Below are 21655 nucleotides of genomic sequence, written 5' to 3'. Positions count from 1 at the left end.
TTAAATTTGATGGCTGTACGACTGTCAACTGGTCATCACCAAAAATAATCTAGCTGTTAGTTTACTGATGTCAGTAGCCAAAAAGATGATGTCACCTACCTGGAAAATGATGTCAGCAGGGTCATTGGCAAGGATGATGTTAGCGGTCAAAAAAATGTGATGTGTCACTGACAAGTGATGTCAGCATCTAAATATTGACATGGGTAGTCATAGAGTGATGAAGGGCTATCACAGATTGACATCACTTTCTAGAGCGATGACAAACGATGGTTCACTGGTGGCAGTGGTGCTTGGGAGGAGAATCGAGTGGCATAGTTGTCATGCTACTAGTGGAGGACTCGGGGTTACGCTTGGGCGACGGCTAGGTTTGGGCATCACATGGGTGATGCTACTAGCTTAGGTAGAGTGCAAGTGGTGCATAAGCAGTCTTGTGGTGGCACACAAGTGCTACTATGGCGGCACTCATTTATTTATTTATTTTTGATCGTCGAGTCCATATGTCCATAGAGGCACATGTAGATGGCAATTTTTTTTTCCTAGATACCTTGTAGCCAAAAAAAAATGTTTTATATGAATCCTTACTATAAAATGCCTTCTAGACTCAATGGTAGCATCCATTTAGGCCCAAAGTGCCCCAAAAATTCACTCCTCCCCCTGATTGAAGAAAAAAGAACAAACAAATTGGTGTTTGTGTCTCCAAATCAATCATGGCTTCAAAAATTAGTAAATAGAGAAGCAGTAGGGAGGCTTTGATACCATGTAGAAGTTGATGAAATCCAACTTCACAATGTGCCAATATCACTTGCATGAAAATAGATTGCTAAAGGGAAACCAAAAAAGGAAGAGAGCAAGAGCTTAGAATAATTCAACAAAGTGAGAAGATATATTTCACAACGAGAAAATAAAATGCAATGTGTAGATAATAAAAGGAGAGAGCCTGATATGAAGGCCTCAAGGAAGCTTCTAGAACAAGCTATAAAGCACTAGGAGATAAGTGTGACAACCAACAAATTCCCAAAAAAGGTGGGATATCCTTGATCAAGGTGAGAGGATAAGTATGACAAGGTAGGAACAAACTCTTGTGTTGTCAACAACTCATCAACAACTCCTAGATGACAACTAAATATCTAGATGCATTTATTTAAGTAAACTTAAGTAAAAGAATAAATAATTAATAAATAATTATTTACTCTAGTATTCCCTTGATATGACAAGCCACATTGTTACCAACTCTGAAAATTCCTCTATCATGACTATTGAACTTAATAGATTTACTCATTTCACTAGTCATATGATGTGAACAACCACTATCTATGATCTAATCAACTTTCTTCTCATCTTGTGACATTAGGGCTTTCTCTTCTTTGACCTCTTTTTTAGAATTTTATTCTTTTATAGCTAAAAATCCTAATTGGTTATAACTTTCACTTTGAACTCTCTCATTAGATTCATCATCTTCATTTGCATACAAACATTCTCTAGTACTTCTAGATTAGAAATTCTTTTTATATTTTTTCACAAGAATAATGATCACATTCATCACAAGTCCAGCATTTACAGATTTTCTTATTGTCTAGTTCTCTCCTTACAAGTAAGGAAATTCCTTCTTCTATCCTATCTTCCTCAGATCTAGATTTATTGTTGCTAGCATAATCTCCACTAGTGCTTGCACTTCTTTACAAGGAATGCACTAAAAGTATTTTCCACTCTAAACAAATATCCAAACCATTTCAAGCTTACTTCTCTTGTGTCCAATCTTCCAAGAAGAGTCTCTCTAGTAAATTTCTCATTACAACGTATCACTTGCTCAATAATCTATTATGTCTTCTTGAATTTTGGTGTTAAATTTTCCAAGATCTTCCATATGATCTCATCTTCATCTTTCATTCCATTACAAGACTTGATTCCTGCAATAATTTCTAATATTCTGCCAATATAACTTCTTATAGTTTCATGTTTCAACATTTTAGCCTCTTGAAATATATATGTCCAATTTTGTAATCTGATTCTCTTAGCATGTTTATCACCTTAAAATTTTGATTCCAAGGTTTTCCAAATTTCATGAGATTTATCTAAGGATTTTACTTGGTTGTATTCATTTTCAAGAAGATATGACAAGAGTGCTTCTTTAGTAAGAATGTTAAACATAAATAGATCTCTTTCAGGTTCATTGCATTCTTCAAGTTTTCTTTCTTCCCCAAATTTCTTTCCATTCAATATATATGAGTCTCTATTAGGAGACTTTGAATCCCTATGAGGAGATTCCAACACTATTTAGAGTTATATAAGATAAATGGACCCACTGTTCAAACAACTTCAGAGGTAAGACCATCAAACTCACTATCTAACTGACCTCTATATTATTCCTTTCAAGAATAATAGAAATTTAACTAATCTCCACAACTCAAACTCTTCCTTTTTCCTCTTACTATGTGAATACCGCACTAAATACCTTTCAGATCTCAATACTAGATCTTTAACTTTGCATCAATATGATCTCTTTGATCTCTTACTTGCATTTACCAACTTCACATCTTACTTTCTCAATACACACTTACTTTTTTCATCACTAGGAAAATAAATTTTCTTTATACCATGTCCTCAAAATAATTTATTGAGTAATTTTGAGGATTTCCCAATTAATTACAATAGGACCTCATTAAGATGATACAATTTATTTAATCTTTTCACAATTACAAAAAAAATTTGGCTCATAGTATTCACAAATTTTCACATGTGTGACCTTGAACCTCACACATTCACTAAAATTGTCATTAGACCATCTAATTTTACTATCTAACTTTTCTTATGATGATTCTATCCATATTGGGAGATGCAATCCAAACACCAAAAAAACATATGAGGTACTATGTGCACACTGTCTTTTGTAAATCACAATTAACTTTCACATCTTTGATTTTATGCACATTCACTTGTCCATGTCATTGGGAAATACTATAGAACTGTTGGAATTAACAATGAGAAATTAAATGCTAAGTGGGCAAGGTGAATAACCACTTCAAAAATTTAACTTCAAAAATTTAACCATAAAAACATTCACCACACATCCATCTCATAATTTGCATGTAAATTAAAATTGTTGGATACAATGGACTGTGTGTTGTCTTTGATGTTACAAAAATGTCATATCAGTTTTCAGTCAGTGCATACTGAGCTCACTTGGATAGTGAAGACAAATTTTCTTATCTACCAAGTGTTCCTAAGTACAAAGATTGCGCCTAATGAGATCACTTGGGCATCAAAGGAATTTATGTAGAAAAGAGTGTTAACCGAGCTCACTTGGTTAACGAAGGAAAGTTGAACATAGTTAGTGTTAATAGAGTTCACTCGGTTACCAAAGGATTTTTGTATGTTCATAGTGTTAATCTATTCTCTATTGGTTAGCACAGGAGATCATTTTAGAGTTAGTTTTTGCCAAGCTAGGTAAGCTAAGGAAGGATTTTAATATTTTGGCATGTGAAGCTTGATTGTTTTACCTATTGGTTCTAGCCAACTATGGTAATCAATATTGGTTATTATAATTTGTATTTGACCTTACTTGACAATCTTGAAGGTATAAGTAAAAGGTCAAGTTGTGATTTCAAAGCATGCAATGGATGTGTATTAAATTGAAAGAGATAAGAAGAGAGGAAGAAAACTTGAAGGATAAGAAGGTATTCTTGTGGAGCAAAAAAGTGACATTCAATCAAAAAAGATCAAGTATATAACAGACATCTATATTTAGCAATTCAATTGCATCTTAGTCAGGTTATTTCATTGTTACTCTCAAACCATTATAGTAGTGATCTAAAATCTCTTAACAAAGTTGGTTTAAAAGCCATTTGTAAATCTTGTAGAAAGGTGGCAATTCCATTGAATTGTTTCAAGACCTCTAACAAGGCCACTCCTAATAGGGTGATTAAATCCTCTAATAGGGTCACATCTAACAATGTGTTTTTTAAGCTTTAACAGGGTTGGCTCCTAATAGGGTTCACTTCAGAAGAGCAAAAAATAGTGACTAGTTATATCGGTGGTTTTTCCCATATTGGGTTTCCACATTAAATTTTGGTGTCTTATGTATTCATTTCTTTTCTCTCATGTATGCAAAATTAAGGTTAAGTAATTACTAATAACATCTTAAGAATTATTGATTACCAATTTTTAACAATTTATGTATGTTTACTAAGTATCAGTAGTACTCAGTTTATTAGTTTGAATTTTATAGTTGACATCTGAGGGATCTAGGATTTATTTTAGTAGTAACTAATTCACCCCCTCCCCGCTTAGTTACTCTTCTTATATTTCCAAAATAAATTAGCTATCTACTCATATTCATCCATAGCATGAAGAAAATAACACATAACAAAATAAATTTGTTACCCAAAAACCCTCCAATGAGAATGTAAAACTAGAGTGGGGATGGCACCTAAAAATCTTCACTACTACAATTGTAAAGTTTATCCAATGAAAGTTACAATATTTTTATCATAAAATATGATCTACCTTGTGAAAGGTCTTCCCTATTAAAGGCTTAAAAAGGTTGTTAAATCTTACCCTATTAAAGGATTTCAACACCCTGCTAAAAGTGTACTTGGTTAAAGGACTTCAACTTACATTAAATAAGCACCATGTTAAAGGATATACAAAAGCATGTTAAGATATTTTTACTAATTCACCTATTAGAATGTTTCAGCCTTGATCATTCATTTAGCACTATGTTACTAGATGTCATATCTTCTCTTTCCTAGTGTGAACTTGATCCTTCTGATTAGATGTAACTCTTCTGACCATTAACAACTATGCTCTATGCTCTCTAAATGATTTTGTAATCAATAACATGATCATAACCTCCATAGCCACCATAAATTCTCTCTTTGTACTTAGCATTTTTCTTTCTCTTCTCATCCACACATACATGATACTCAATTTTTTTAGGGTATTTCCTCCTTGAGAAGACTTAGATGAGCTAGGGTTAGGTGAGAATCAACAATTGTGATTCATCCAATTTTCTACTTAGAACTTCCCTTAATCTAATTGGTTGCATGCTCAACATAGGGATTCTCAATATACTTTTGTATATACCTTCTAGAATCATAAAAAATCCTTATTTCAGCCCAAAAATGGTTTACATAGGAGTTTGTGTCATAACAAACAACTATGTTTAAAATTATTTACTTGGAACTTGAAAGCTCTGATGCTTGATATCCATGACATCTTCAATGTTGTAACTCATCACCTGAATGACTCAACATCCACTATTTTACTCAGCATATGAATTACTTGGCATATATATCTTGCTTGGTATGTATTTTCTAGCAACCAATTCTTGGCATGCTTTGATCCCTCAGCTTACACTAATTACTTTGTTTGCTTTGATCACTCAACATATACTATGAATATGAAAAGTGTGTTGTCACTCATTTATTAAAATGAATCTATGATTAACAATCTCCCCCTTTGACATGAGTGGCAAAAACATGTTGTCATGCATATACATCTTAACTATGAGCATAATTTAGACTATATATATATATATATATATATATATATATATATATATATATATATATATATATATATATATATATATATATATATATATAGAATTTACTTGGTTCTCATACAAAATTTATATTTGACCTTCTTTCAATGGAAAGGGACTAATAGGTTTCTTTGAACCTAATACTAGGATGCACAAGATAAATACCAAGCCTAAGGAAAAGCTAAAACCTATACTTAGTACGGTTAATCTTAGCTCTAGACCAACTTCAATAAAATCACTAGAAATCTCTTCACTTTAGGCTCTACAAGGCCAAGGAGGGTACACCTTAGGGATGGAAATGATTAGTTATAGTTATTGTCCTTCTAAAACCACTCATTCACTCACATTCTTCTTTTTCAAATTGTTGGTAAATCTTTTTTAAATTCAGATGAAAGAGGCTGAATCTATAAGGGAATTTGTTGATAGATTTAACCGGAGTGTTGGTAAAATTCCTCTAGCCCACCAACCTAATGAAATCAATCAGTTATTCATCTTTATTGCAGCTATGGAGGTTGAAGTCAAGTTTTGGTTAAAATGTCTTGGAGTGCAAAATTTGGTAGATACACAAAAGGAAGCAATCATGTTGGATGATGACTTGATTCTCAATGGTCTGAAATCTGCGAAGACTCCACAAATAAAAGAATACCTTTGTGGATAACAACACTACATTGATGAGAAAACTACAAAGAAGAGGCATGTTCTAGAAGAAACCAAATCCACTCTCAATCTTTCTCTTTTTTAGAATCTAACTATTTTTAATGATGAATATTTCTAAGAACCCTTGCTGGTCGAACATAATGCTTTAAAGATGATAGGATTTTGCTGCCCACATATTGAAAATGATGAGGAGTGTGTTGCTTGATTGGACAAACTAATGACTAGCTTGAATGTACCAGTTGCAAGGGAAGGACTTATTGCATATGATTCAAATAAAGGATTATTAATGGCTGTCCTTTTTTTGGAACATGAAGGCTTTACTTCTGAATTTACTAATGCCCTCTTTGTTATTGATTCTAGTCAACATGATATGGTGTATTAGCAAGAACAAAAATTGATAGATAGTGAAGAAGTGTATGACATTCCTGTCTCTGAATCTTTCTCATTTGAATATATACCACAACTAGAGGGATGCTTGCAATTTGAAGTAGTGATGAAGCAAGGATATTTTTCAAAGAATATGGTGAGTCAAACTATGCAATCTTCAATTTTTTCAACAAGCACTAATGGTAAAAAGCCTTCACAAGTCAAAACATCCATGAATCTTGATGAAGCGAAATTACAAACTATGCTACAACATTTCATTCCTACCATGTTGCACCAAATACAAGTGGAATGGGGGGCATGCCATTTTTATGATGAAATTGGTATTCCCAAAGAGAAAGAGTTCCTATAGCACATGATCATTGAATCTCTCTTTGTAACTATCACAAGATGTTTGCTAATGGTGGTACATCTTTCATATCAGTCACTCTTCTACACAAACATATATTTCTCTAAACTAGTCAATGGGTTTCCATGAGTGGATAAATGCATTCCTAGAGGTATGGGCTTCTAGCTTGTCTTTTTGTAAATAAGTTTTTGTGGTGCATAGTTTAGCTTTTCTTGTTTTAGCTTGTTGCTACTTTGTGTTTGGTTTAGGTGTTTTGGTCAGCTAGCTTTTCCCTACTCCCCTCTGCCCTCTCTGCAAGAAACTCCCAAATTCCTCTTCTTGGTGACTCTATTCACCCATGGATAAGGAACTTGTCTTTTGCCAGAGATTGTTGGAGTTCTTTATTTTTGCATAAAAAATATTCCCATAGTTAGAGCCCCTATTGATACTCATTTAGACCCTATTTTTAAATTTTTAATTTTAGGCCTTGAACCTCTTTGAACTACTTAAAATTTGGTTCAAAGTGGTTCAAAGAAGTTCAAAGTGCAGGCTCAAATGCATTTGATAATTCAGAGTTTAGGTTTGAAATTTGATATGGTTCAATGTAGTTCAAAGTAATTCGAAGTGGTTTGATGGTTCAAATGGGCATCTTGCAGGTTCAGTTCAAGAAAATTTCACATTCATGGTTCGAAATGTAGATTTATTAATTTAGAAAAGTTTAAAATTCAATGGTTCAAGCTTAGAGTTTTAGAAACTTGAAATTTAGTTCAAAGGCTTGACAGGATCAGTGATGCAGAGTTAGCCCAAATAATCAAATTTGGTGTGTTGAGTTCATTATTTTGGATACATTAAACAGTTGAAAATTTGCAATGCCCTAAAGTTAGAATTTCCATTTCTATCAATACTTGGTCTCCAGAATTAGGGGGAAGAAGCAGTTTATGTGATAATGTTGTCTTAATAATGAGATATCTACATGAACTAATGATATTCATAAACTCTGTGAACACTTTTAAAGATATTACATTTCATTATCTACAAAGCAAATACATTCTGTACTTCATGGAGGAAGTTTAATATAAATTGCAACTATCACTAGATCATGTATTTAAGGAATGGACATACACCATACAAGGTGATCAGTGATATTATTGATGAAACACACATTTAAGTTAGGGGTGTTCATGTGGCAACGCCATGTCTTCATCTTGATATGGATAACATTTAATACAACTTGCAAGCACATATTCTCTGATGATAGAAAAAAAGTCAAGTTTCATGAGTCATATCTCAAAATTCAACCATTGGATCAAGCTGAATTTTAGATATGTATGAGTAATCCTAATTTTCTAGCTTTTGATAGAAGTGATCTTCAAAATATTTCTAGGTGTGTGAGATACATATGACTATTTGCACCACTATCGGATCAACAATGACAGTCACACATGCACATGACAAAAAATTCAGTCTTGGTGCGAGTGCCATAACTCTTAGCTCCACAATTGGATCTTCCTAAAATTGAAATATATTGGGTGTATCCTAGTTATATAAATCCTCACTAGAGTTATCTTCCAAATTATGTTTAGATTGCAAGATATAGATGATTGTGTGTGGGTCTATTAAAATTACCCAAAACAATCACAAAATGTAAAGCATAGTAAAATAGTCATGTTGCGGGGATTCTATCTCACATTCCAACCATTGGATTGACTTGAATTTTGGATATATGTTATAAAAACTAGTTTTAAAGATCCACTTTAAACAAATTTTCCAGATTCACAACGAATCAAAATTTATGGATTTCTGAGTGCAACATTGTCAAAAATGTCAATGACAATAACAAATGATGTCAACACTTCATCTCCAACAAAGTGCCACTTGTCCCAATTTAATTAGATTGTTTGGAACTTTTTAGAGTTATATTTACAAGTTGTTCATTTTAAAAAGTTATAAAGTATGTGGAGATTAAGTAAGAGATAAAGTCATCGGAGGATAGGAAGAGATATAAGATAATTTAAATGGGTAATATTTTCAAGAATCGTCACATATTAGAAAAATCAGCAAGAATGCTACTTATTACATAATCAAAGAAACATAGAAAGGGTTCCACTTTCTTTCTAGAGGACAAAATTTGTGTTGTAATAGGGGGGGAGAGATTTTTCTAGATTTTTCTAGTTCTCCTGAGAGAGACAACAGATTATGGTGTTGCAAAAGAGCAAAGTTTTATTTTTCTAGACTTTGTGTTAGTTACAAAGGGGAGATTTTGATTTTGAAATGTAATGTATGGGAGGGGAGTTTCATTTTCTTCTAGATGGTAATTTATATGTAGTGTGTAATAAGATCTATATAGTCTTTTAGAGAAGGGAGATTTAAGAGATAACTACAAACTAAAACTTTGAGTTTAGGTAGTTTTCTTTCCACTACTTGTTATCTTTGTGTAACTTTTAGTTTTCTTTAAGTGTGTTTGATGTTGCTATTTTCTGAATACATTTTGATATCAAGATATCTTTGAAGCTTTTGTTCTTCATTTTCTCAGAAGGATGAAAATTACTTCTTTGATTTCGTTCACCTTGTAATGCAACATTTTGGTAAATGAACTTTCTGTTATTTGCTGATTTCTTTCAGTTGGTTAATCTTTTCACATCTATTTCATTTTTATAAGTGAATGTTTTTAAACCTTTCTTGCTTTTAGGTTAAAAGTATTTCCAATTGTAGTGTAGTTGATTCATTGTATATCTTACATGGGGAGCTGTACTGGATAAAATTTTGAGGAAGGTTATCAATCCAATGACAACCTATCCAACTATTAGTGTGGATTTAGTCTTCTTATTAGGGCATTTAGAGTTAATTTTTATGTGTTTCCTTGGAAGGCAATCTTGTTCACTAACACACCAGGACTATGTGGTTGTGGGTTTGGATATAGTGAGAAGATGCCTCAATGAAGGGAGCATGGTGGAAGGATTAGAGTTGTTACTCCTGAGGTTAGAGCCCTCAAGAGACAAGTTCAGGCATTGCAGGAGGAGATCCATAGAGGGATGAATGTTGCTATAGGCAATGAAAGTGAGGAATAAAATGAAAAAGAAGGAAATATTGGGCAAGAAAGGGAAGGAGACTGAGAAGGCCATTAGCATTGGCATGTTTTTGGGAAATCTAAATCCGGTTGAGTTGATCAACTGGATCAATGAACTAGAGGAATATTTTGAGTATGAGGATATTGGGGACCTTGATAGGGTTAAGTTTGTGAACGCTGAAATAAAAGACCATGCCAAAATCTGGTGGCAAGAGATTCAATTGGAAAGAAATAGAAGAGGAAAGGAGAAAATTGCAAGATGGGATCACATGGTGGATAAACTAAAGAAGTAGTTCATTCATATCGATTACGAGCTTGATTTGTTCAAGAAAATGTAAGGGTTAAAGCAAGTAGGAAAATATATCTAGGAATATATAGAGGACTTTTATCAAGTCCTTATTATGGTAGGACATGTAGAAGCAAACAAGGAGAAGGTTACCTATTACCTTATTGGGTTAAGACCTAGCATTCATGAGGAGTTAAGTTTGGTTAGAATGAATAGCATTGAAGAGGCATATCAATTTTCCTTTCAAGTTGAGGAGAAGCTAAACAAAAAGTTTGATGGAAGAAAAAGAGGGCATAGTCAAGGAGGAAGGGGTGGTAGCAAGTCATTTGGAGGCTGAAATGAGAACTAAAAGAAAAAAGAAGATGTGGGTACTAGCCAAAACCAGAGGAATGAGGTTAAACCACTCTAGTGATTAACACTTTAGAGATCAGAGAGGAAGAGGTAGAAGACATGGACAAGGTTCAAGAAGAGGAGACTTTTGTGGTACCTATTTTCATTGCAATGAAGAAGGTCATTGTGCCTTTGAATTCCCTCAATGCCAAGGAAGGATAGATAAGAGAGCTAATGGTCAAGCAAGGGTTGCTCATGTGGATAATGATGCATAGTCATCACATTCAAAGGATGTAGAAAGAAGAGACGTTCTAGTTAATGAAACGGTTTTACTAAGTAGTAAGACTAAACCTAGACAAAGGAGGAATTTGTTTCATACCAGGTGCAAGTACAATGGCAAATGTTGTGATGTAATTATTGATGGTGGAAGCATAGACAACTTGGTGTCAAAGGAGATGGTCTCAATGATAAAGCTCAAGAGGGAGAAACACCCCCAACCCCATCAAATTGCTTAGGTGAAGGATGATCATAAGGTCCTGGTTAGTGAACAATTTTTGATAAAGTTCAAGGCTAGAAGTTACCATGATGAGATTCTCTGTGACATCATTCCAATGGATGTCTACAATTTATTATTGGGAAGGTCATGGCAGTTTGATAGGCATGTTGTATATGATGGTCATGTAGATACATACTTTCTAACAAAGGATGGAGTTTGACACATACTAAAGCCCTTGATAAAAGGAGAAAAGGTATGCAATAGTGCTAGGGTATGTCTTGTTGATGGAAGAAAATTTCTAGATAGCATGAAACATCAGCATATGTGTTATGCTTTAATTCCTAGAAAAGATAAGGAAGGTAGTAGTGAAATTCCACTTGAAGTTTCAAGTCTATTAAGTGAGTATGGAGATGTCATCTTTGATAATGTTCCAGAAGGGTTGCCACCATTAAAGAAAATCAATCATCAAATAGATTTAATTCCTAGAGCTACTTTTCCTAACAAGGTTTCTCATAGGATGAATCCTACTAAAACTAAGGAGCTAAATAGACAAGTTTAGGAGTTGTTGAGGAAAGGTTTGATTCGAGAAAGCCTGAGTCCATGTGCAGTACACGTAGTACTAGCACCAAAGAAAGATGGACAGTGGAGAATGTGTACATAATCTTGGGCTATAAATAAAATAACCATCAAGTATAGGTTCCCTTTTCCAAGAATGGATGGTCTCATGAATTGTCTTAGTGGAGCTCAGTACTACACAAAGATAGTTCTCAAGGGTGGCTATCACTAGATATAGATACAAGAGGGGGATGAGTGGAAGGCTTCATTTAAGACCAAGGAGGGTCTATATGAGTGGTTATTTGTGCCCTTTGGACTGACCAACATGCCATGTGGCTTATGAATGAGGTACTAAATAAATTCTTGGGAAAAAAATTTATTGTCTATTTGGGTGATATTTTAATTTTCAAAAAATCTTTGGATGAACATTTATTGAACATTCATAGTGTTCTTGAAAGGTGAGGGAAGAGAAATTGTTGATTAATTTGAAGAAGTGTAGCTTTGTCAAAAAGAAGTTAGTCTATTTTGGGTTTGTTGTATTAGATGAGGGTCTCAAAATGGACCCATAAAAGGTAAAGTTCATCTTGGAATGGCCTACTCCAAGGTCTACTACTAAGGGGAGGTCATTCCATGGTCTGGTTAGTTTTTATAGCAAGTCCATTGCGAATTTCAGGGGCAAATGTGCACCCCTAACTAAAACAATGAGGGGGGATATAAAAGAGTTCAAGTGGACTACAGGAGCTACAAGGAGTTTTGAATTGTTGAAGAAAAAGGTGATAGAGCAACCTATATTGGCACTTCTTGATTTCAATAAAGTGTTCTAGGTAGATTGCAATGCTAGTAGCAGTGCTATTGGGGTAGTATTAAGCCAAGAAGGTAAGCCTAGTGCCTATTTTAGTGAAAAGTTGAATGATGCAAAGAAGAAGTATTATGTTTATGATCAGGAGTTCTATGCAATAGTTCATGCCTTAAAGAAATGGAGGCATTATTTGTTGTCAAAATAATTTGTCTTGTATACTGATCACTAGGCATTTCTATACCTAAATAGCCAAGGTAAATTGAATTGGAGACATTGGAAATGGGTAGAGTTCATGCAAAGCTATACATTTGTGTTGAAATATTGAAGTGGGAGGTCTATAGGGTTGCAAATGCATTAAGTAGGAGACAATTGTTAATGATAGCAATGCAGGTTGAAGTGGTTGGATTTAATGAACTTAAGAATCTGTACCTTGAGGATCCTAATTTTGTAGAAGCATGGAAGGTTTGTAAAGAACCCATTACTCTACACAAGACCAGGTGGCTAGATTACTTTATTTAGGAAGGTATGTTGTTTAAGAGTAGTCAATTATGTATTCCAAGGAGTTCTATGAGTGAGAACTTGATCAAGGAGAAACATAGTGGAGGGATGGCAGGACACTTTGTTCGGGATAAGACTAATGCCATTATTAGAGAACATTAGTTTTGGCCTCAATTGTCCCAGGATGTGAAGAAGTTTGTTCAAAGTTGTCAAGTATGTCAACAACCAAAGGATTTAGTCACAATACTAGACTCTATCAACCATTGCTTGTTCCATCAAAGCCTTGGGAGGACATAAGTATGGATTTTATTCTTGGATTTCCAAGGATACAATGGGGTAATAGACTTAGTATTTGTGGTGGTCGATAGGTTCTCCAAGATGGTACATTTCATTCCATGCCACAAGACTCGTGATGCAGTGCATATTGCAATTTTTTTTAGAGAGGTGGTGAGGCTACATGGTCTCACAAAGAGTGTTTTTTTTGACAGAGATACTAAATTTGTGGGGTATTTCTGGAGGACATTGTGGAAAAAGTTGAGCACAGAATTGAAGTTTAGTTCTACACATCAACCGTAGACTGATGGACAAACATAAGTAGTAAATAGAAGTCTGGACAATTTGTTGAGGTGTTTAGTCAGAGATAAGCCCAAGAGATGGGATTTGATTATACCACAAGCAAAATTTTCTTAGAATAATTCTGTAAACAAGAGTACTGGTAGATACCCATTCCAAATTATGTATGGGAGTAATCTAAGGACTACACTAGAGCCGAGGAAGATGGAGCAAGGGGAGAGGACAAATGCTAAGGCAGACGAATTTTCTAAACATTTCAAGAACCTACATGAAGAGGTACATGCACATATAACCAAGATGAACCAATAGTATAAGGCTAGGGAAAATCAAAAGAGGAGACATAAGGAGTTTCAAGTAGGGGATCTAGTTATCGTATACTTAAGAAAGGAAGAATTTCTAGTGGGCACCTATAACAAGCTAAAGATGAAGAAATTTGGCCCTTGCAAAATTTTGAAGAAACATGACTTAGGAAATGCATATGAGGTGGAATTGCCAGATGGGAATCACACTTCTCTTATTTTTAATATTGCTAACTTAACAACATATCATGATGATGGTGCAGATGAGGGACTGATGCTAGAGCCATGTCTAGTTCCTACTTCTGTAAAGGAAGAGATTGAAGAAATTCTGGATAATCATGTGAGCTAGACTACTACAAATAGGCAGTATGAAGAAAAATTAGTGAAGTGGAAAGGACAACCAATAGAAGACTTAACTTGGATATGTGCAATGGAGGTTTCCCATTTGGGTTTCCTTCTACCAGCTATAAAGTGACAAGGTCACTTTTTAATCTGTTGATGTTTGAAAATGCTGGAGGGTTTTCAATTATCCCGCTAAGAAAGTGACATGTCTAGGGGCAACTAACTCCCATTCTCAACATGCCATTTCTGACAACAGGCCAACTATAAGGCTACACTCCTTTTGCACTTCAAGCTCTGCAAAACCTAGGTGGGTATGCCTCTAGATTCTTTATATGGTACCAGTTATCAAAGCATACTCTGAATCTAATCTAAGCAGATGAAACCCTTATATCTCCCAGTAACTCATGAAATGACATAGATATGTAGTAGCTAAATATAGATCTAGAATATTCATAAGCTAAGTGAGGGTTAAACATTTAGGTCCTTCAACATAAAATGGAAAGAACATTTGACTAAAGATGTTGATTCCAAAAAACCCTCAGATATGCAACAGTAAGACCTAATGATCCTGTAATTGATCAGTGCCTTAACCATTGGGCAAATCCGTGAATCACAAACATACATATGAATATTTGAGACATATATGCATCTTTAGATATCTGATCTATCTTTTCAACTTGTAAATAGGCATCTATGTTTAGTTTAAATCTCATTCTTACTTGATATCCTCATCAATAAATCTGCAACCTTGTTGATTTCTATGAAGCATTTACACAATTCCTTGAATTATCAGTAACAATGAAACAACATACAATCTTAAGGGACTGCAACTATGACCTAGGCTCTTTGTTCAAAGATCATAAAACATTACAACTCACTAAGAATGGAGACAAGATTCAATTGAAACTCAATCATCTGCTGCTCTTTGTATTATTTCCTTGAAATTATATAATCATATGCATGAAAATGAAAGACATGAAATAGCCTAACATATTTGAACTATCTGTGTATTCCTTCCTACTACAAAAGAAATTTTCTGAAGAAAGTGGTCACAATCATGGGAATGCATCAAGAACTAGATCCAAAACCTTGGTATCACAATAATGTGCCAATTTTCTCCAAAGAACTGGGACCTACTGGTTTCTCAGTCACAAAAAATTGGAACCTACTAGTTTCTCAGTCACAAAAAACTGGAACAACCACTTACAAAAAAGAAGAAGAAGAAAGATATAGGAAGGAAACAATTCTCGGATTAAATCTGCAACTGACATGTGTACCCCTAGAATTCCTTTCCAAGAAGCTTGGAAATAATCTTTCTACCTTCTCTCCTTAATTGAAAATCAAATCTTCATTATTCTGGCTCTACCAACACCAAATATCTGAAGCATATGATTAAAAGAAATAACTAATTTGATGCCTGGTCTTTACCCATGGTAAAAGTGAAATTCAGTTAAAAACTGACTTCTACAAGCCAAGGAAACCCTCTAGAATTGATTTTCTTCACATACAAACTTTACCAAGCCTCCAAAACTGCCTTGCAACCAACTCTTATAGTCAATGATGAATTTTTCATATTCTGTCGCCAATGCCCCAAAAAATACAAATTGACCTACAATGAAAACCAATGAATTGTTGTGTAGAAATTGACTTCAAATCTAAAAAATTTAGCTTCTCCCGATTCCAATGGTATACTGGAGTCTATGTTTTGAGTACTGGAAACCTCAAAAAATTGGTTTGAAAAAATAGTCCTTGGTAGAAAAACTCAGGTATGCAACTCTCGATATTAAAATTTCACAAAATTTTCAAAAATTTCTAAAGTTTTGACTTTAGAAAAATACCTTTTGTATTTTTCATTGTTGCACGTACATACCCCCTTTTTTTAAAAAACTAATTTAAATCACCTTTTTAAAAAAATTTATTTTTTCCCAATATGCCTTCACTCGGGTCAACCAGGTTTGACCAATTTGCCATGTGTTTGCATGTGATTGGCTGATTGCTCCATCCAAAAGCCACGTGGAATCATCTCACTGGTCCTCTATTTTATGTGCCATGTCACTGCCCACTTCACCACATGTCATTCACCTCTAGACCTGTCACTACCACCATGTGGCAGCTCCCTACTGGCTCACGAATTGCCTACTCATCGCTGACAAAGTTGCCATGTTAGCAAGGGTGATATGTCACTATGGTTAACTTTCGAGCAACTTCCATTGGCAACATAGCGCCTACCATAGGATCTTCCATGTGTGGCAATCTCCTTGTTCTGTCTGCAATCTTGCCACATCATCACCTGCTCCAGAGTGCCATGTCACCACTTTGTCACTATTTTGGCTACCACTTGTACTTTTCTAATTGGCTAAGGACCTCAAGTGGGACCCACTTGTCTTCCCACACACTTCGTCAAATTTCAAGGTTTTCCAGCATGACGTTATGTCACCATCAGAAAACCTTGCCATTTTCTGATGGCGCCATAGCGCCTTCTCGAATTTTCAACTTTTTGATCATTTAGGCAATTATGACATCATCTCTCTCCTTGGTACATTCTATCAAAATTAAGTCATTTCATCCAACTGGCTAGATGAGTGGGCCCTCACCTGCATAAGGCTTCAAAAGCCTTTGTCTTAAAGACATGACCTTGAATGCGTGCAATTGTATTTAAACATCTAAAAGACCCGCCGTATAACCAATATGGGATTAAAAAAAATATAACCACCTCTCTCTGATACCCCTTCCTCTAACCTTCAACGTGAAGCTTGCATGATGTTGCCTCTTTTAGCACTGACGTTTTCTTCCTTGCCTGGTCTGCGGCTTTGATACTATGTTTTACATGCATGATCTTCCCTTCTAATTAGCAGCTTGGATTTCTAAATGCTTTGCATCATATTTTGCTGTGTGAATACTCCTTCATAATGCCTCCTCTCTATTTTTACCATTGACTGCATTTTTTTCTTCTTGGGGTCCCTCCAGGTTTTGGTGTTGGGCATTTTCTTTTTATTTGGTATGTAGCTTTTATTTTCAAACTGTGTGATCTCCATTTTAAACTTACCTGATGTCTAGACTCCCCTTTACTCGCGTGAGGCATCTTTTTACTTGCAGCCTTCTAATTTTGGCATGAATCTAACTTTTATGGGTGTGGCCTAGCTCGTTGGTGAGGTTTCTACTCTTTCCTTTGCGTGAGGATGCTCTCTTTAATGATTGGTGGATTCTCCTCCTATTTGGGCGTTCCTTGCAAACTATGGGCATCTCTGCGATTTTGGCAGTAGTGGAGTTTCTTTACTTCTAATGCCTCACATCTTTAAAATTTCCCCTACTTCATTGACATGTGCAATGTTTTAATTCATGGGTTGATTGTTTATATGTCAGCTACTCACGTTTTAATGACATCTGCAATGTTTTGCAACTTTTCTACATTTGCACATGAGTGGCCCTACTCTCTTGGTAGATTTGAATGTTCTTATGTCGTGGTGTTCTATTTAAAGCCGTTGCTCCTTATGTTCAAGCTATGGATTCCCCTATCTACCTGTTGTTGATGCCTCTGAGCTCCTCTCATGCTTGGATGTCTCTGCCCTACTTGTTCCTTCCTTCCTCCAGACTTTCCCATGATAAATTCCCAACAACAAAATAAAACCAAATCTAATAACCTTACCCAATTGTAACAATGGCAAAGAATAGGATACAAAACATCCAAAACTTATTATGTTTACACTGTTATAGGTTATATTTCCCCAGCTTGCAGACTGCCTTCAGAGGAGATAAAATGTGGTTTCCCATACAAATGAAACTCTATCCTGAGATTTTCCTCCTCAAACAAAATGCCACTTCGGGTAATCTCTGTGATAATTTTTGGTTATCCATCTTTTCTTTGAAATAGATTTTAGATCATCTATTTGCAAAATGGGAGGGTGCTATCTGGAAGGAACGTCATCATATGCCTCCTTTGCATTTGCCCCTTTTCAACCATTCATATAAACATGGACGTCCTCTTTTAAACTTTGACTAAGCTTTCTTTTCCTCATAAGAACAATACTTTCATAATGGATAGACACATTGTAAATGTGTTATTTTCACCACAATTTGCAAGAACACTTATAAATTTAAAACACTTTCAGGCTCTAATGCAGACCTCCTTCCTTTCTGATGCCATGGGAACAAGTAATCTTTATGTGGAAAAGATGCCTTCATCTAATTTTTCCTCTTGGTAGATAAATGTTTCCATCCTTGCAATGAAACAATGCTGATAAAACCATATCCTGATCACATGAGTTGGGTCACATAGGTGTCCGGCTAAAAAAAAAATTCTTTTCAAGCGACTGACATTGCAAAGTAGCCTATTGATCAATCTGATACTAATTAAACTCAAATTCAAGCATTGATTGATCATTAAAAAGTCATTTCACCACTTTTTGCAAACTGTCAAATTGGTACCAAATGGTCCATTGACTGGCCTTAAAAATTGACTCGAACAACTGACCAAGCTCTAAAACTTAAGATCTTCATTCTCTCTGACATGTTCAACAAGCCTGTCAGATCTCGTTGCATGATAACATCAGGGTCAAAACATATTGACCTCTAAAGTTGCCAACTTAAATTCACCTACAGATAAACATGTTAGAAAACTGGAAAGTGCACTTGGAAATGGCCTGGAAAACTGGACAAACGAGTACATGGGTTAATGAAAACTGGAGCACTGGTAGATTTTCATGAGGAGAGTATGATTAGATGATTTGGGGTCATGACGAATCACAGGGAAAATTTGGAAAGGGCGCAAAGTTGTCTACCTAGATTTACAGGACAGAGAACATCAATAAAATATCATTTTTTGTGAATGGAATGACCCTAGTAAAGTGTGAAAATAGATTTGTCAAGTTCTAAAAATTGGCACACTTATAGTATTTTCAGTGGACAATACAAAGATACAATCCATTTGACTTGACCTATCACGGATCAGGAGATATGACATCCTGAACAGGGATTCCAAACAATCTGCAAATGCTGACACCAATAAAAAGATAGAAATTGTGTTTGGAATCCTATTTGAAAACTAATCAAATGGATTCTTCATGAGCTAAAACTTGAAACATAACAAGTCTCTGATGTCTACTATGCAACGCAATAAGAAATTCAACATTTGGGTCAACTGGGTCAAAGATATAGCACGTCAAACAGGGCTTCCCAGAATTATATGCAATGTGCATTAGCATGACAAATTTAAAAGATCAACTTTGAGGGATTCAAAACCTAGTCAAACGGACTCGAAACAACTCAAAATCTGAAACATAGGCTCTTAGGTATGGACACTAGACACTCTTAAAGCGGTCTATCATAAAATGTTTCTGGGTGCGACATATTCACTTGCAAACACAGCCTCTTATCAATGTTTGACACTTAGGGTAAAAAAAAAATTTGGTAAATGCTCAAAACAGGACTTCACAAAATGGCTCGAAGTGTCAATTTATCATCATGAAACACTTAAACGCACTGGATGGAGGGTGTTAGAAACATTAAACACCTTAATGGCTCAAAGGTACAGTCAGGTACATCAGTTACATATGCATTTGTGGGGCTTGATTTGATTCAAGATTTTGAAATGGTCGCTCAAAATGAGAATGCAATTTTGAGTGACAACATAATCTACCCTGGGTGTTTGATGCAGGAGCATCCAGCAGTGTAAGGGCAATCCTGTATCACCCAAAAATATTCTTAGTGTTAGTTTCTATTTAATTTTTTTTCATTTCTAGATACCCATTTGGGTCAAATAAAGATTCCAACTCTCATAGTTCCACTATTGGTTTTTTGGGTTAGAATTTGTGAGCACCTTGTGATATGTGCCAATGTAGAAAATGGGTTATTTTTTGATTGAGCCATAATTATGGTGAGTTAGAGTGTGTAATTTTGAGGGATGATTATATTTGTAATCTAAAGCACTCCAGAAAAAGAATCAAGTCAAAAGGCTTTACAGTTTGAAAGTTATTACGGTTTTCAGTTGCTTGGAGACCTCCTAAGAGCACTTCAAAGTTAGATTTGAGGTACTAAATGGCCTTGTACAGGCCTACAAATGGGAAAAAGGAAAAGCTAGTCCATAGACCTATAGAGCACTTGGAGAGATTTCTGGAAATGTAAACGGTTCGTTAATTGAAGTTTCAAATCAACAGTTATGCCTCCCAAAAGTTGGAGTACCATTTTTGGATTCTTCTAATTTTACACCGACTTCTAACATGATTTTTGGAAATTTTGTTTTTGGTGGTGGATGCCAAATGCCATATTCTAGAATGTGTTCCTAACCCTAAACCTAATTGGGGTCTATTTTAGAACATTTTTGGCATTGTAAAGGCAGTTCTTGGTGGAGTTTGGGAGAAGGTATTAAAGCAAGATTTGTCTCCAAATTCAAACAACATTGTAAGCCCATAGGGCATGTCTGAGAGTCTATTTTCAGTATGCTGAATGCAATAGAAAATCAGTTCTGATAATAATATTTCCCTTTTCCCATTGTGTTCATTTTAGTCTTGGGTTGTGCCTCCATCAAGATGTATCAGAGCGTACCTTTGTCACAATTTGAAATCTAAAATTTTAGACACATTTTGAAATCTGGCCAAATTTCAAAATATTAAGTCGTTGTTTTTTTCCAGTCACCCATTTGAATTTAAAAATTGAAATATCTGAGACTAAATGGTAAAGAAATTTGAAATCGAATGTTATTAGTGAGCCCATAGGGTAAGATATATTCCTACCTTCTATTAAAATCATGCATTATTCCTTACTTTATGTGAAAATTTCCCTTTGTAAATATTTCCTTCTGATTTCTTTCTTTTGTGATAAGCTATGTTTTTCATTTTTTCACTTTTGTTTTCATAGTGTGCACACTAGTTTTTAATTTTAATTTTGTTTCTTTGTTCTGTATTTTTATGTTTGATATTTGGTTTGTATGTCCATTTCTTATTTTTGGTCTATATCTTTTTTTAATTAATTTTTTCATCTATGATATTGTGTTTGCATTTTAGTTGTCTCTCTATTTATATTTTCCTGTGTTTTTCTCCTCTATTTTATCTAGTTTTTTTACAGCAATTGAACAAGCCGATGCATGTAGTGTAGATAAAAGGGTAGCGACTTATGCAATCAAATTAATTCTTCTTTCTCGAAAGGGGCAATGGCATATGGAATCAAATTAATTCTTCTATCTCTTAGGTAAGTTGATGTTTAAATATACTTGCACAAACTTTGTCCATTTTGAGATATGTAATGAGATTCTAAATGGTTTACTATAAATCTCATTGCTAAAATTATCATAGATATGCATGAATGTAGTATAGTTCAATAATTCAACTTAGGGAAAAACTTCTTGTATTCTATCTAGATTTAAGGCACCCTTTTTTCCACACTTATTGAAATCATGTCCATCTATCAATTTATCTAGATTGTCAAACCCTTGATGTCTTCATAATTCTTATTATTTTTGTTCTACCTATATATATTGTATAGTTTGAAGTGATTTAGAAATTGCA

Source organism: Cupressus sempervirens, chromosome 4 (assembly GCF_028749045.1).
Source record: "Cupressus sempervirens isolate cs-2001-9-10 chromosome 4, ASM2874904v1, whole genome shotgun sequence".
In the NCBI taxonomy this organism is placed as follows: Eukaryota; Viridiplantae; Streptophyta; class Pinopsida; order Cupressales; family Cupressaceae; genus Cupressus; species Cupressus sempervirens.
This window is presented reverse-complemented; position numbering follows the sequence as displayed.